Here is a 16,339-nt window from a genome sequence, read left to right as displayed (position 1 = left end):
AGAAGAGTTCGGGGCAGAAGAAGATTCAAGATAATAGACGACATTAAGATAGGGTAGAGTAGCATAATTCGCACCGCGTCCTAAATGGCACCACTGCTAGTTTAAAACAAATTACTATAGTAGTGTAGCATCTAGTGGTATTGTTACAATCTACCATATGAACTTCCACCATGTCACTTGATTTCTGCCACTTCTTTGTGTCAGCAGCGTGGTGATAGATTATTTAATATAATCACTCAGGTGGATGTATATTTAGCTAACATTCTGTAACTAAATAACGGATTTGTATGCAAAGGAATCCATAATCTTAAGGTGTTATTCGTTTAAAGAGATATTAAAGAACATTTAACTTAGTAGGATTTTCGAACATGTGGTGATTATAGGCTAGAATGAAGGGAATAATAACTTATGACGTAGTTTCTCAATTCGCACCACTTTGCAGGTGCCTAATTCGCACCGGTGCGATATGAGCAACTGTAGCAATTCTAACCATACAAAAGAAGGTACCAACATTTTTTACTGAACTAGGAATGCATTACGTGGGTGCAATTTCAAGTGGTGAGAAGGGCGTTAATACAACAAATAAGCGCACCAGGTATTCTGTACCACCTGTGATAATTTTTAAATGTCAAACAGTGCATCCTCCATTATCAGCTGTTGCTCCTCCAGGATCGTTATTTGTTTGCTCTGAGTCAGGTTACATCAACAGTGAACTATTTGTCGAATAGCTCAAACATTTTATTTGCCACTCAAATCTGCCATAGAAAAAAGTGTTGCTTCTGTATGTCCACCTATACGACCCATTCCAAAAATTTAGAAGCTAGATTATCTCGGGAAAATGGTGTGCTCCTGTTTCAGCTTCCTCGTCATAATATTCATAGGCCCAGCCTTTAGATGTTTCTATCTTCAAATCATTTCAGACAGCTATATCATGAAGCAGTTCTTAGGGGGCTTCGAGATAATCGTGGAGAAAAGGTGACGCAGTTTACAGTCTGAACTGCCTGGTGAAGCACATAGCAAATGTGTAACAATAAAAAACGCATTCAGAAAGTTTAAATGTTGCGTAATTTACGCTCTATTTTTCCAATTTCATTTGAAGATGCGTTACTATCTTTCATTAATTTCAATAAACTTGTAATTTGCATTTATTACATTATTCATTCAAATACTCTTCAATATGTTCAATATTAAAAGCTTTCCTTCAGTCTGTTCCCTGCAGATAAAGAGGTGCGATTTAAGAAACCGCAGGTGCTATTTAGGAAACTAGTTCCCTAAATGGCACCACTGACATGTGTTTCGAAAATGTCATTTGTGCGAGATCGTGCGTATTTGCTTGGTTTCCGCACAAAACCAATCCGCGGAAAGTCTAAAATTCCACATTCAGTATCCCAACCTAACACACATAACAATTTCCCTCTTCTTACCGCTTAAGTGACATATTGATTTTACTGCTTTAGGCTTTTAACATATTATTTTTAGAGACGTTCAATATAGTAATAATTATAAATTGGAAATTTACCACTGCAATTTCACCTAAATTGCACTGTTAATTATTGTTTTTAAATATTTGCAAAAATTAAGTAAACTCTACAACTCCACTAAAGTTACTGCATTCGTGATACAAGTAACATTAAGGAAGTCGTGAAAAAAATCAACAAGATTCCGGACTCATCATACACTGGGGGGAAAAAAAGACAGACGTATATCACGGCCTGCTGGAGTATAGTAAACACTGAAAACATTTTAAAGCAAAAATGTTGAAGATAGATATTTTTGTTTTGCAAATTTGCCGTCATTGAACAGAAACCAAGATGGAGATTTCATTGCAACTAATTAGAAATTCCTCTTTCAGGTATGTAATAAACGATCTTCGCACACAATAATGTACGATACACGAGCGGTATGTTTTCTTTCAATTCTCGGAAATTAAAAAAGCTCAACTACGTTTCGCTTTTTCAATCTTTTCCTCGAACATGAAAACTTCAACATAACGCTCATGTAACGCATATTAGTGTTTCGTCTATTCGTGCAGAAGAGTTCGGGGCGGAAGAAGATATAAAATGATAGACGACATTAATAATAATAAACTGAAAAGCGCACAAATGTGCATTGTTTCAACCTTAGTTAGTTTGCATTTGCGTAGTCGCGTATTGATCTTAGTCTTTTCGTGCATAGTTCTATGTGGTAGCGTTCACAGACTTCACTACACAATTCACACACGCATGCGTGATACGTCTTGTTGGTACATATTAGGTGATGGAAGCCGTGGATTGCAAGTCTTGTCACGACGTGCCGCAGTTCGAAATTTGGGCTCGTCCAAGTTTGGTCTGTCATGGCTCCGGTGCCGTAGAACTCAGGCCATACTTCTCCATGATCTTCATTTGGTCTCCAAAAGCCTTGTTGTGTTGCAACAAATACCGAAGTTTGATGTCTTCTATTAGGAAAGGTTCTCTAGCTAGGAGATATACCAATCGTGATCTAGTTGTTTTTGATAGTCCAAGTGCTCTTTTTAGACAGGTTGATTTTATCTTTTCTAATGCATTTAGGTTACTTTCTGTCAGATGATTCCATGTAACCTCAATTCCGTAGCATAGTATCGGCATGATTTTGGCCTTGAATATGTAAAGGGCTGCAAATCAAGATTTCAGGTATAACTCCCTGTAAAGTTGATCTGAATAATTTCGAGGGAAAAATTGTCCCGGAGCCGGGTATCGAACCCGGGACCTTTGGTTTAACGTACCAACGCTCTACCACTGAGCTACTCGGGAACTCTAACCGACACCGATCCAATTTTTCTCTCTATATCCACAGACCTCAAAGTGGGCTGACAACCGTCAAGCAACCAACTTCGAGTGCACACTAACTCCGTGTGACTTTCCCTCGAAATTATTCAAATCAACTTTACAGGGAGTTATACCTGAAAATCTTGATTTGAATAATATACGTCACTGTTCGTTAACAGAAAACCACAATTTAAAGTCACACGGAGTTAGTGTGCACTCGAAGTTGGTTGCTTGACGGTTGTCAGCCCACTTTGAGGTCTGTGGATATAGAGGGAAAAATTGGATCGGTGTCGGTTAGAGTTCCCGGGTAGCTCAGTGGTAGAGCGTTGGTACGTTAAACCAGAGGTCCCGGGTTCGATACCCGGCTCCGGAACAATTTTTCCCTCGAAATTATTCAAATCAACTTTACAGGGAGTTATACCTGAAAATCTTGATTTGCATAATATACGTCACTGTTCGTTAACAGAAAACCACAATTTAAAGTCACACGGAGTTAGTGTGCACTCGAAGTTGGTTGCTTGACGGTTGTCAGCCCACTTTGAGGTCTGTGGATATAGAGGGAAAAACTGGATCGGTGTCGGTTAGAGTTCCCGGGTAGCTCAGTGGTAGAGCGTTGGTACGTTAAACCAAAGGTCCCGGGTTCGATACCCGGCTCCGGAACAATTTTTCCCTCGAAATTATTCATGTATAGGGCTGTTTCTAGGCTGAGTTGTATATTCTTTATGTCGTGCATTGCCATTACTGCTTGGGCTGTACTCTCTGTCACGTAGTTTTGTGAAACATTTGGCAGTTGGCTGCAATGTCATTCCGAGATCTGGTGATATTTTGATTTTTTGCCCTCTGATGCTAATTTCAGCTGCTGCGGGTGCTTTGCCCATATGGATATTATGCGGAGACTAAGAGGAAGGCAGAAAATAGGAGAGATTGAAGAAAGCTTGGTTTGCAGTGTTAGACCTGCCCTTCGGCAGAACACTATGATTGAATGAATGAAGTATTTATGTGAACACGGGTTTGTTCCAAGACCACGGGCCCGCCACTGCACTGGTATGAGGAGCTAGTGGTATTTGCATACTGTTTTCCCAGCACAGCTCTTCCGCCCCGCGCGCCGTGGCCCTTGCAGCCCTCTTGTGCTCCTTCCTCTTGAGAACGGAAGTCGCCATGTGATTACGTAATGCAGCGTCTGCGGAATTTCCTCCGTAAACAAAAGTCTAGCATAAACTGCAAAATTCATCGCTTTATTAACTTTAAGTTCCGAAGGAAATACAAATCAAAATTTATGAACTTGTGACACTTGCAAAATTATTGCACGATACCGAAATTCGCGGTACACCGACTGAGAAATGAAGTAATATATACCGTTAATGATGATGACATATTAGAAAGTTTTCGCACCCGTCGCCCTCTAAACGCCTAACGCTATGTTGAAGTCTGTAGTGACATATTTGGTGACGTAAGTTGATGTTAGTAAAACTTCGGAAATAATCGTAAAGGATTGGTTCACTTATTTAAGGCAGCGTTTCTCAAAGTATGGTGACCGGACCACCTGTGGTCCTCGAGTTCTGTCCTTGTGGTCCTTCAAAAAAGACAGAAAAATAATAAAATTCAAACGAATTGCGTATGACATCATACCTGAAAATCTCAAAGTTTGGACATGACACATGGCAATTGTGTTTCACTTTTTCTCCCAATAGGCCTACTAATATTTTATGAAATTTCTTACCCTACTCGTCTACCCACTTCCCACTCTACTGTCAACAACAAAAGAAGAATTTAAAGCACTATGAACATGGCGTTTCTCGCCATCTTTTCCCTGTATATCTGGCGCCGAGCCTGTAACCCAGCCAGGAACCACCCGAATTCATAACAGAGGACCAAAGTATCGAATCTTTTCATGTATTGATCACTTTCTTAATAGTTTTGCCAAACCCAGTCTGCACATTGAAATGGGCACATACTGTACGTGGTACAGCAATAATAGAACGTACCAAATTGCATCTTTACTTGTTGAAAATCGGGCATGTTTCTGCATTAATACTTGTATTTGTTTTTCCAGAAATTTTAGACTCCGCCTATTTTAAAATCCGACAGGTTTACTTTTTACACTTGTGTGTTTCGTCTCTAAATGCCGTTTCAATTTCGCGGGTTTCATATACTCGTTTGAAAGCACTTCGTAACAACGCACCGAGGTTTTGGTTCGCTCTCATTGCCACACCAAGTAAATCCAAGTTCCAAATAACTTTTGTCATATTTAAGAAAGTATTTTTTCTTTGAATAGCTAATAGGCTTATTGGACTAGATATTTCTTTAATGACACTATAAATAATATATTTCTTCACACACAGCTTCTGAACTATTAGCACTGCCTAAATGAAGCGTATCATCAAAGATCCGGATCAAAGCCAGTTTTCCATTATTTATAATGGCACTATTTAACAGAGACATGGGCAAACTACTAGCGTGTACCACATAACAAGGATTTCAAACAACTAACTGCTAACAGGGAAGCAATGAATCAACAATGCACAGAATTTGTTATAAGTTACTTGTGATTGGCTACAAAAATATAATTACGAAAGTATTATAATTAATTAATTCTATTTTAAAATATAAGTTGACTATACTGGTATTAAAATATGCTATAAAAATTAAGGGAACAAGACTAAGGTGGTCCGCGGAACTGTTCTGACTTAAAAAGTGGTCCCCACTTTAAAAAAAAGTTTGAGAAACGCTGCTTTAAGGAATTAGGTACAGCTTACAGCAGTAAAATTTTGGAAATATTCAAAATGTTTTTCCTCCATTATTATATCCTGTATAGTAATGAAAATTGGTATGTGTAAAACAGTGTCCTTCTGCTACATGAAATTTCTTTTTTCTACGATTTGAAAAAAAAAATGTATTTACCCTTTTTTTTTTTTTTTTTTTTTTTTTTTTTTTTTTTTTCAAAATTCAGTTCACTGTGCAGGGATGAAGCGTTTCCCAAATAATTAAAAACTATCCAACATTCTGCGATGTAATTTTTTGTATGTATGTCATTTGCAAAATTTGTATAACTAATGGACGATTGAGAACGTCAAAATTAAAGTACTATTTAGTGCACATTCTGCATGTATTAATATAGTGCAATGTCTCTGCCATAGTAATCAGCCACTGTACATTCACCTTGCTTTACAGCACTGTTTTGAATGATGTAACAGACATGACATGGAGTAACAGATCTGACAGGTAACAGACATGATAAAGTAAACATAAGCATGTGCTAACCTAATATTTTTTTTGCTTAAAAATCTTCAAAATAGCAACTTAACTACTGCACACGTGCACTATTATGTCCTCTTGATCTTGACTTTATACTCGTATGTTGTTATTTGTGGAAAACACAACACAAACAGATCTGACAGAGTAAAAATGCACGCTTAGACTAAAACATAAAGCAAGAGTATGACACACAATCTCGCCAAAACAAAATGGGTGAACATAGCAGTACAATCAAAATGACTCTTTATGTATCATCTTGGCTTGTGCTGACAACTATGGGATTTCTTTTTCAACTGTGTATCCATAGGAACAGAATGGCGTAACAGACCTGACTGACTTACTGGAGTAGAGTAATTTATTTATTTATTTATTTATTTATTTTTATTTTATTTAAATTTAAATATACAGAATAAAAATATAATTACAAAACAAACAAGAGAAATAGAAATAAAATAATACAAGCAATATAAAAAGAAGATACAGTAGTATTAACAAAATTTGAGACCGAATGAGCAGCGCTCGTGCTCGGTCGCAGTTCAGATATAATATTAAAATAAATAATAATAATAATAATAATAAAAATAAATAAGTAAAATAAAATAGGAACTAAAATATAATTACAGCGGCAGTGAAATTATATAATATAATATTAACACTAGAGAAGAATAATATCGCACGTGAAAAGTAGGACTAATATATATTTCAAAATTATAGAATACAAATATAATATAGGTTGATTAATTCATACACATAGGCTATAAATTTATTTAATCAAATTGAAGATATTAACACGTTTCTAATTTTCTTGTTATATGTTAGTGGGTTACATGTTAGAAGTTCTGGATGTAATTTAGTTAAAGCATTGTACAACCGAGGGCCAAAATTTATGCTATGCTTTAGACCAGCAGATGCGAGACATTTAGGTTCTACTAATGTTGAATTAATATTTCGTCTTGTGTCATAATTGTGTGTCTGTAATACAAACTTATTACGATTTTTATGATAAAATTTTAACAGCGTATACTTATAAATTTGTTCAATATTACATACATTAAATTAAGATAAATTAATTTAGTTGGATAATCGAAACGTTTCTTCAAACAAATTTTAATTATTCGTTTTTGTAGTAAATTTAACGGACTAAGATTAATTTTTGTACTTCCACCCCAAACAATTATACCATATTGAATGATAGACTGAATAATGGCCAAATAAACATTTCGTAGAACTCTAATAGGTAAGTAGCATCGAAGATTAACGAATTTATAAATTGTTTTACGAAGCCTCTTACAAAGATAAGTAATGTGATGAGGCCATTTTAAATTCTGATCAATAATGATACCCAGATATTTGACATACGTGGCTTCTTTCAAAGGTGGACATTTACAACTTTTGGGATCTAAACAATTTTCACTGTGTATTATTAGTCTATATTTATCGCTAAATTTTAAATTTTGAACACTGGCAGCTGTTAACGAAAAAGGAACTAAAGTTGATTTAGATATATTTAAAGAAAGGAAGTTGAAATTAAGCCATTTTTTAACAATATCAGCACCTATATTAGCATTTCAGACATAAATGAATAAGTTTTGATAATATCAAATGTTTCTTCGATTTTTTTCTCAATTACATTATTAAACAAGCCTTTATCTGGACAAAATCATGCTCCATTTTAAGAACTTAACTAGTATGGACACAGCATTTTAGCTGTTACTATGATAATTTTATTTTATTCTCGTGAAATATTTCACATGAAGAAAATAATTCTTGTGACGTTTACTGCATTAGTATTGAAACTACTCACTTTTAGGAATTTACAACTCTATCGTTATAAATGCAATAATGGGAAGGGTAAGAATTGATGGACGTCATTTGTTATACAAATTCTGCAAATGCATATCTACAATATAATGCAAGATCACTTCTCTACCTTTCATAGATTGTCTGATAAAAAATAAATTCATTTAAAAAAAGGTCAAATATCAGTATTTTCTTCTAACACAAAATAAAAAAAAATATTTATTAAGGAATGTAGTTGAAAGAGCATGATATTGTAAACATGAGTTTCAGCAATAAAATAAAAGAGAGAGAAGATGGAAAAGTTACTTTTTATATTTTATTTTAACGACGCTCGCAACTGCAGAGGTTATATCAGCGTCGCCGATGTGCCGGAATTTTGTCCCACAGAGTTCTTTTACATGCCAGTAAGTCTACTGACATGAGCCTGCCGTATTTAAGCACAATTAAATGCCATCGATTTGGGCCGGGATCGAACCCGCAACCACGGGTACAGAAGACCAGCAATGTACCGACTGTGCCACCCAGACCGACTCTTTCTATTAATGTAGGTAGAGTAGGCCTATTATAAGCGTTACGCGCCAAAACAACAACAGAAACCAATTTAACATGGAGAATGGCAAATAATGCAGAAAATAACAGAAAATAGTAACAAAAAATTATGTAGGCTTAGTGCTTTCTGTTAAGTGTGCGTTGTATAGGGCAGAAGTATAAACATTATGACTAAGTGAAGAGAAGAGAATAGAAACATTTGAAATAATAATAATAATAATAATAATAATAATAATAATAATAATAATAATGACCCATCACCGTAAAAAATAGCTATAAAAAGTGCATATAGAGTGTTGGTTGGGAGGCATGAGGGAAAATGACCTTTGGGGAGGCCGAGACGTAGTTGGGAGGATAATATTACAATGGATTTGAGGGAGATGGAATGTGATGATAGAGAGTGGATTAATCTTGCACAGGATAGGGACCGATGGCGGGCTTATGTGAGGGCGGCAATGAACCTGCGGGTTCCTTAAAAGCCATTTGTAAGTAAGCAATAATAACAATAATGGTTTATTTAATCTGGTCATACGGCCTTCTCTAACACTCAACCAGGAGTAAAACTGCGATTCATAAAAGATTAAAAATTTACAAAGTAAAGTATACTACAATTTTACACACAGAACTGAAGTAGATAATCATAATATAACGTAAAATATGATGTAAAAAGGTAGTTTAAATGTAGAAAACAAAGAACGGACGTGGCAAAATTTTCCTTTGTTAACCGCACAATAGTAGACTGGAACAGCTTACCTGAGGCAATCTCTCAGGGTGGTCCTCTCAAAATCAATACATTTAAGGAAAGGTTGAGAAGATTAGACTGAAAATGTAATTGTAGGTGTAGTGTAAATATCTAAGTTGTGTCATGTAATTATTTAAGGTGATATGTAATTTAGTTGGAATGTGAATAAATTAAGGTGCTATGTAATTACTTAAATTGGTAATAGTTGGGTGAAATAGAAGTACTTATAAGTTAATTTTACTTTTGCTTATTGTAGGCGTTATTATAGAATAGTTTTTATTTATAGTCCTAGGTTTATTGCATCTATTTATTTATAGTTAGAAATAAATTTAGGTTTATTTAATTTTATATCTTTTTATTTTTCTTTTATTGTTGTAATTATTGTAGAATTATAATGGTATTATTGTATATTATATATCACTGCCACCGGGTGTATACCCAATTTTATTGTTAATAAATAAATAAATACATACATACATACATACATACATAAACAACAAGTCAGTAGAAATCAAACATAATATATAATATAAAGAAATAAAGGAAAATGCATAATAAAATGTGAACAGTAGGTCAAAATAAATGAGACATACAAAGTATAAAAGAGAAGGCAATAATAATAATGATAATAATAATAATAATAACAATAATAATAATAATACTGTAATAATAAAATAGTGAAGTGCAAAGCATACAATGAACACAATATTTTAGGTACACACAGTAAGGAAAATGATGATTATATGTACCTCAAGTTATCATATTACAGATACACCATTATCGGAAATATAAAAATAAAAATATAAAATAAGTTAAATATCACTAGAATACAAAAAAATGTAGTGAAATGTGGATATGGAGAAGAATGGAGCGTGTTAAATGGGCAGACATTAAGAAAGGAAGCTGTGCTAGAAAGAGTGGGCGAAGGAAGAAATGTGTTGAAACTGATCAGGAAGACAAAACTCGCTGAGAAGAAACTGCGTACTGAAGGATGCACTGGAAAGAACAGCGAACGGGAGAAAAGTCTGGGGCAGAAGAAGATATCAGATGATAGGCGACATTGAGATATATGGATCATATGTGGAGACTAAAAGGAAGGCAGAAAATGGGGAAGATTAAAGAATGGAGAGTTTGTAGTGAAATACCTGTCCTTGGACAGAGCACTATAGATGTATGAAAGTACAAGCGAGATAAAATCCGTTAACGTCATGTTTCCTCCGTGAGACAGTGAGAAATACACGCATTGAAACACAAATTATATTAATGTAATAAGTACATGTGGGCAGAACAATCAAAGTAATTTTTACATACCGTTTTAACCGCACGTACAATGATGAACTATGTGGTGTGTGTGCTGCTGTTATTCAAAACAGAAGTGTTAATATTGTAATAATATTCTCACACATACGGTCAGTGTCGACGGCCATTTTGTACAGGTTACAGTAGGCCCTAATGCTAGTATGCTCAAGTATATCATATCACAGATATACCATTACCGGGAAATATAAAAATAAAAAGATAAAATAAGTTAAATATCACTAGAATATAAAAAAATGTAGTGAAATGTGGATATGGAGAAGAATGGAGCGTGTTAAATGGGCAGACATTAAGAAATGAAGCTGTGCTTGAAAGAGTGGGTGAAGGAATAAAAATGCTGAAACTCATCAGGAAGAGAAAATAAAATTGATGAGTCACTAACTGAGAAGAAACTGCGTACTGAAGGATGCAGTGGAAAGAATAGTGAACGGGAGAAAAGTTCGGGGCAGAAGAAGATATCAGATGATAGACGACTTTGAAATATACGGATCATATGTGGAGACTATACCTGCTTTGGTTTATCTTGTCTCAGTAGCAATAAAACCAAGTCCCTTCAAATGAGGGTGGAGATTATAGGAGGGTTGTAAATTTTCAGGATTCCTTTCAAAACCTTGTTATTGTACAGGCTGCCGGAACTCAGTTTCTTGAAAGACAAGCTCAGTGACGGAACTATACATCTACGAAGAGAGATAATTTGTTATTTATTTAATTTTGTGCTATAGAATGTATCAACTAGTCCCTTCCGCCACTGGATGGATGGAGGGCATCACGCCACTCCCCCATCATCATAACAACACAGACAAAGTATGACATATCTCCTTCCTCTCTCATTTCACAGTGAGACAAGATTCATCACACAGGCTTTAAAAGGAAGACGGAAAATAGGGAAGATTAAAGAATGCTGAGTTTGCAGTGAAATACCTGTCCTTCGACAGAGCACTATGAATGAATGAAAGTACAAGCGAGATAAAGCTACCGGAACTGAGTTTCTTGGAAGACAAACTCAGTGACGGAACTACACTTCTACGAAGAGAGATATTTTGTTATTTTATATTGTGCTACAGAATGTATCAACTAGTCCTTTCCGCCACTAGCTGGATGGACGGCATCGCTCCTCTCCCCCATCACCATAACAACACAGACGAAGTAGGACATATCTCCTTTCTCTCTCTTTTCACAGTGAGACAAGATTCATCACACAGGCTTTAAAAGGAAGACGGAAAATAGGGAAGATTAAAGAATGCTGAGTTTGCAGTGAAATACCTGTTCTTGGACAGAGCACTATGAATGAATAAAAGTATAAGCGAGATAAAATCTGTTAACGTCATGTTTCCTTCGTGAGACAGTGAGAATTACACGCATTGGAACACAACTGTTAATGAAAGAAGTACATGTGGGCAGAACAATCAAAATAATTTTTACATACCGTTTTAACCGCACGTACAATGATGAACTATGTGTTGTGAGCGCTGCTGTTATTCAAAACAGAAGTGTTAATATTGTAATAATATTCTCACACATGCGGTCAGTGTCGACGGCCATTTTGTACAGGTTACAGTAATGCTAGTATTCAGTTTGCAAGCGAGTGTTAAACCGACATCAATTAACACAAAAGCGTATGAACTAATGGGATCTCTCGCAGCTATTGTTTAAGAATCCCATGTTGTGCGTGTACATTTGTGTAAACAGTCGCATGACGTCATACCTGGAGAGAGAGCAGAAGCCATATATAATCCGGCTCATATAGCCAGAGGCCGCTGGCCATTTCTGCACGGACACCCGCTATTTATTTAGTCTCACGGGGGTTGAAGCGATGATTATTGCGAAGCCAGCGTATTGTCCAACCACTGCGACACTCGACGCATTGTTGCGGTAAAATTGCAGCGATGTTATCTTCTACAATAGAGGGGGGAGGGGGGGAGAAGCTGACAACCAACAACACAGTAACACAGAACATAAATTATTTCAGTCCATCTATTAGAAGAGGGGTGGGTATAGGAAAAAATTGTTTATCGAGAGAATGGTCCACACACCCACACAAGTAATTTTCTGTGGGCAATCGAAATGGATTAAATTATACAATGTACCAGTGAAGTGATTCCTATGACGTGTACACTCTTTCAAACCTTGTCAGTTTGTCCAGCTTTCAATCGCTTGTGATTGATGTTTCATTGGAGCCAGCGTTCAGCAGTCCTTCACTGTAGGGCTTTATTAGTCCGCGGGGTCAGATCAAGGTGACCGCTGCGAGAGCGGGCAGAAGCCTGTAAATCATTCTCTAATCGTAAACAAAATTGTGCCGTCAGTTCGGAAATACTTGGTTAACAGTGCGAGTGTTTGGAGAATTAATTCTTACTTTCGTGTAATAATTTATCTAACAGAAATGAATTTATATGTCTTCTCATTCACTGATAAGAAGAAGATTCTGATTTAAATCTAAGCTAAAACCAGATGTGGATTGTAAAGTTATCAGCAGAGACCGGAAGTTTAGGCATTATTAATCATTAAAATAGACAAGCAAAAAAGGCATTATAAATAGCTAAAATAGGCAGGCCAAAAGGAATTATAAACAGCTAAAATAGGCAGGCCAAAAGGGATTATAAATAGATAAAATAGGCAGGCCAAAAGGGATTATAAATAGCTAAAATAGGCAGGCCAAAAGGCATTATAAATAGCTAAAATAGGCAAGCAAAAAGGTGTTATAAATAGTTAAAATAGGCAGGCCAAAAGGCATTATAAATAGCTAAAATGGGCAGGCCAAAAGGCAATATAAATAGCTAAAATGGGCAGGCCAAAAGGCATTATAAATAGCTAAAATAGGCAGGCCAAAAGGCATTATAAATAGCTAAAATGGGCAGGCCAAAAGGCATTATAAATAGCTAAAATAGGCAAGCAAAAAGGCATTATAAATAGCTAAAATAGGCAAACCAAAAGGCATTATAAATAGCTAAAATGGGCAGGCCAAAAGGCATTATAAATAGCTAAAATAGGCAAGCAAAAAGGCATTATAAATAGCTAAAATAGGCAAGCAAAGAGGCATTATAAATAGATAAAATAGGCAGGCCAAAAGGCATTATAAATAGCTAAAATGGGCAGGCCAAAAAGCATTAATAATATCTAAAATAGGCAGGCAAAAGGCATTATAATTAGCTAAAATAGGCAGGCCAAAGGCATTATAAATAGCTAAAATAGGCATGCCAAAAGGCATTATAAATAGCTAAAATAGGCAGGCAAAAGGCATTATAAATAGCTAAAATAGGCATGCCAAAAGGCATTATAAATAGCTAAAATAGGCAGGCAAAAGGCATTATAAATAGCTAAAATAGGCAGGCCAAAAGGCATTATAAATAGCTAAAATAGGCAGGCCAAAGGCATTATAAATAGCTAAAATAGGCATGCCAAAAGGCATTATAAATAGCTAAAATAGGCAGGCCAAAAGGCATCATAAATAGCTAAAATAAGTAGACAAAAAGCATTATAAATAGCTAAAATACGCAATAAAAGGCAATTACAAAAATCTTGTACTAGACCCACAACCTTGCACTTTCCACAAAGGGACTTCGGCAGCAAGAAAAGCTTTAGGTTAGTCGAATGCAAATTGAAATTTTCGACTCGATGTTGCAATTACTGTTGGAAGCAAAGAAATATTCTTCCCAGTAGCCTTGGAAAGTGCATTTTTGTGTTTGGTTGTACTGATATGTTGCGATATGAAATATTTAGCTAGCTACAACAACGTCGCGATGAAAACTGAAAGAAGAAAGAAGTTAGACCCGCACTCATTGTTGCCTGTCACATAGAGCAGTTGCGCTTATCCATCTCTTCTGTCAAAGCCAGATATAAAGCATAATACTGTAAGCAATCTCATTAATTCTGGTGGATGATTTCTTTAGTAAAGGACAACAAAAAAGTAAAATACCATTTTGCTGTATTTTGAATGCTTTTCCAGAAAAAATGTGCATTTTAAAATACAGGAATTGATTCCCAGACTGACTTTCCAGTGATATTCCGTCCACAGTATTTACGTCCACCATAAATTTTCGTCCAGTTGAGATTTTAATCCAGAGTAATTTTATGTTCAAAACAATAATGTTAAATTCTCAACACGTTTATGATATGAAGCTTATAAAATCTATAAATTATTTATTATGTGTTTTCCGTCTAAAATATTTTATCAAATGCTAAGAAAAATTTATTCACTAAATTAGAACAATTTGTATGACAGTGTTACATAGATGAACGTTTTCGGCAAAAGTTTTGACATCTTCAAATCATTTAGGTATGAATGTTACAATGTATGAACACTTCACAGGCTTAGAGTACAAACAATGTCAAGGTTAAAATCAATTACATCTAAAATAGTTTAAAAATTTAAAGTACAGGGTGATGCGTTTGCGCATGGATAAAATAAAAACACCGTAAACATTTACTACTGAACTTTATTCGTTGAAATTTTGTGCATACAACACTGAAAGATGGGAGATTTCTCAGAGCTCAACATGACCCCCATTGCGCGCCCTGCACAACTCATAACGGTGATGCAATGTCCGTTGTAACATAAGAGGGGTGATTTGTTGAAAAGCTTGAGTAATTTTTACTCTCAGATCATCAATGTTCCTGCGTTCTGTGAATAGGCAATGTCTTTAACAAAACCCTACACGAAGAAGTCAGAAAGGGTTAGATCTGAACAGTTTGGGGGCCAAGCTAAGAGATAGCTGCTTATCGTACTGGGTTTCGCCTGCGATCTCCTGCATTTTTTAAACACAGAACCTGTTTCTACGAATGTTCGATACCACAATATTATGGAATCGTATTTAGGTACATTACGCACACCATACTCACGTCGAAATTCCCTTTCAACTCTTTTAACACTCTCAAATTTAGCATACCAAAGAACACATTGTGCCCGCTGTTGATTTTTAATAGCCATTTTAATCATCTACGATTTTTATTTGTCCTTTCCGATTATGCATTCTTCAACACTATAATGCAAGGTACAATTATTGTCTTTCAGAACCTAGAGTTAGAGTAAGTAAGTCCAAAAAAGGTTCAATTCTATTGGTATAACAATGTTTAATAAGTTACCACAAAAGGCGCATGTTGCAAATTCTAGACAATTTAAATCTGTTTTGTATAACTGATTAATCAACCATCCATTCTACAGTATTAATGCATTTCTTGACTCCACTGTAAATGTTTTCTTTATTTGTAAGTGCACTGCTCTTTATTATTACGATTATTATTATTATTATTATTACTATTATTATTATTATTATTATTATTATTATTATTATTATTGCCAGCATTGCATTTAATTTGTATTGTTGTATTCATCTGTTTTTATATTTTATGTCAAATATTATCTCTTGTAATTTAGTGTATTTTATGTCTAATTCAACTAACTGTTGCTCATTACATTAATAAACGATTGATTGATTGATTGATCGATTGATTGATTGTCATATATGGAAACTCCCATCTTTAAATCATAATATAACCAGCAAGAAAATTTTCCTACTATTATAATAGCTTTATAACAATAAATTAGTATTATTCATAACCAAACGTATCAGATTGTACAATACAATAGATAGCCTATTAATTGACTTATTAAAATTCTATTTCATAGATGTTACCTTCATCAAAACGTTTGAACGGTGTATATATCAATTTATCTTATTAGATTTATCTTTTTATTTATTTTTAGAATTATTTTGGTGTTTATAGGTTTTTATTTTGTTATTAATGATATAATTTATTTCATTGAATGGGATATTATTAGCTGGAGCCGCCATTTTCAGTCTACTATCTATGCAGAAAACAACGAAACAAATGCTAGGAAAGTGATAAAAACAATGCGATAAAAATAAACAAATGCTAGAAAAGTGATAAAATTGTA

This window comes from Periplaneta americana, chromosome 3, assembly GCF_040183065.1.
Source record: "Periplaneta americana isolate PAMFEO1 chromosome 3, P.americana_PAMFEO1_priV1, whole genome shotgun sequence".
NCBI classification, from domain to species: domain Eukaryota; kingdom Metazoa; phylum Arthropoda; class Insecta; order Blattodea; family Blattidae; genus Periplaneta; species Periplaneta americana.
The sequence above is the reverse complement of the archived record's forward strand: the minus strand, read 5'-3'. Positions refer to the sequence as shown.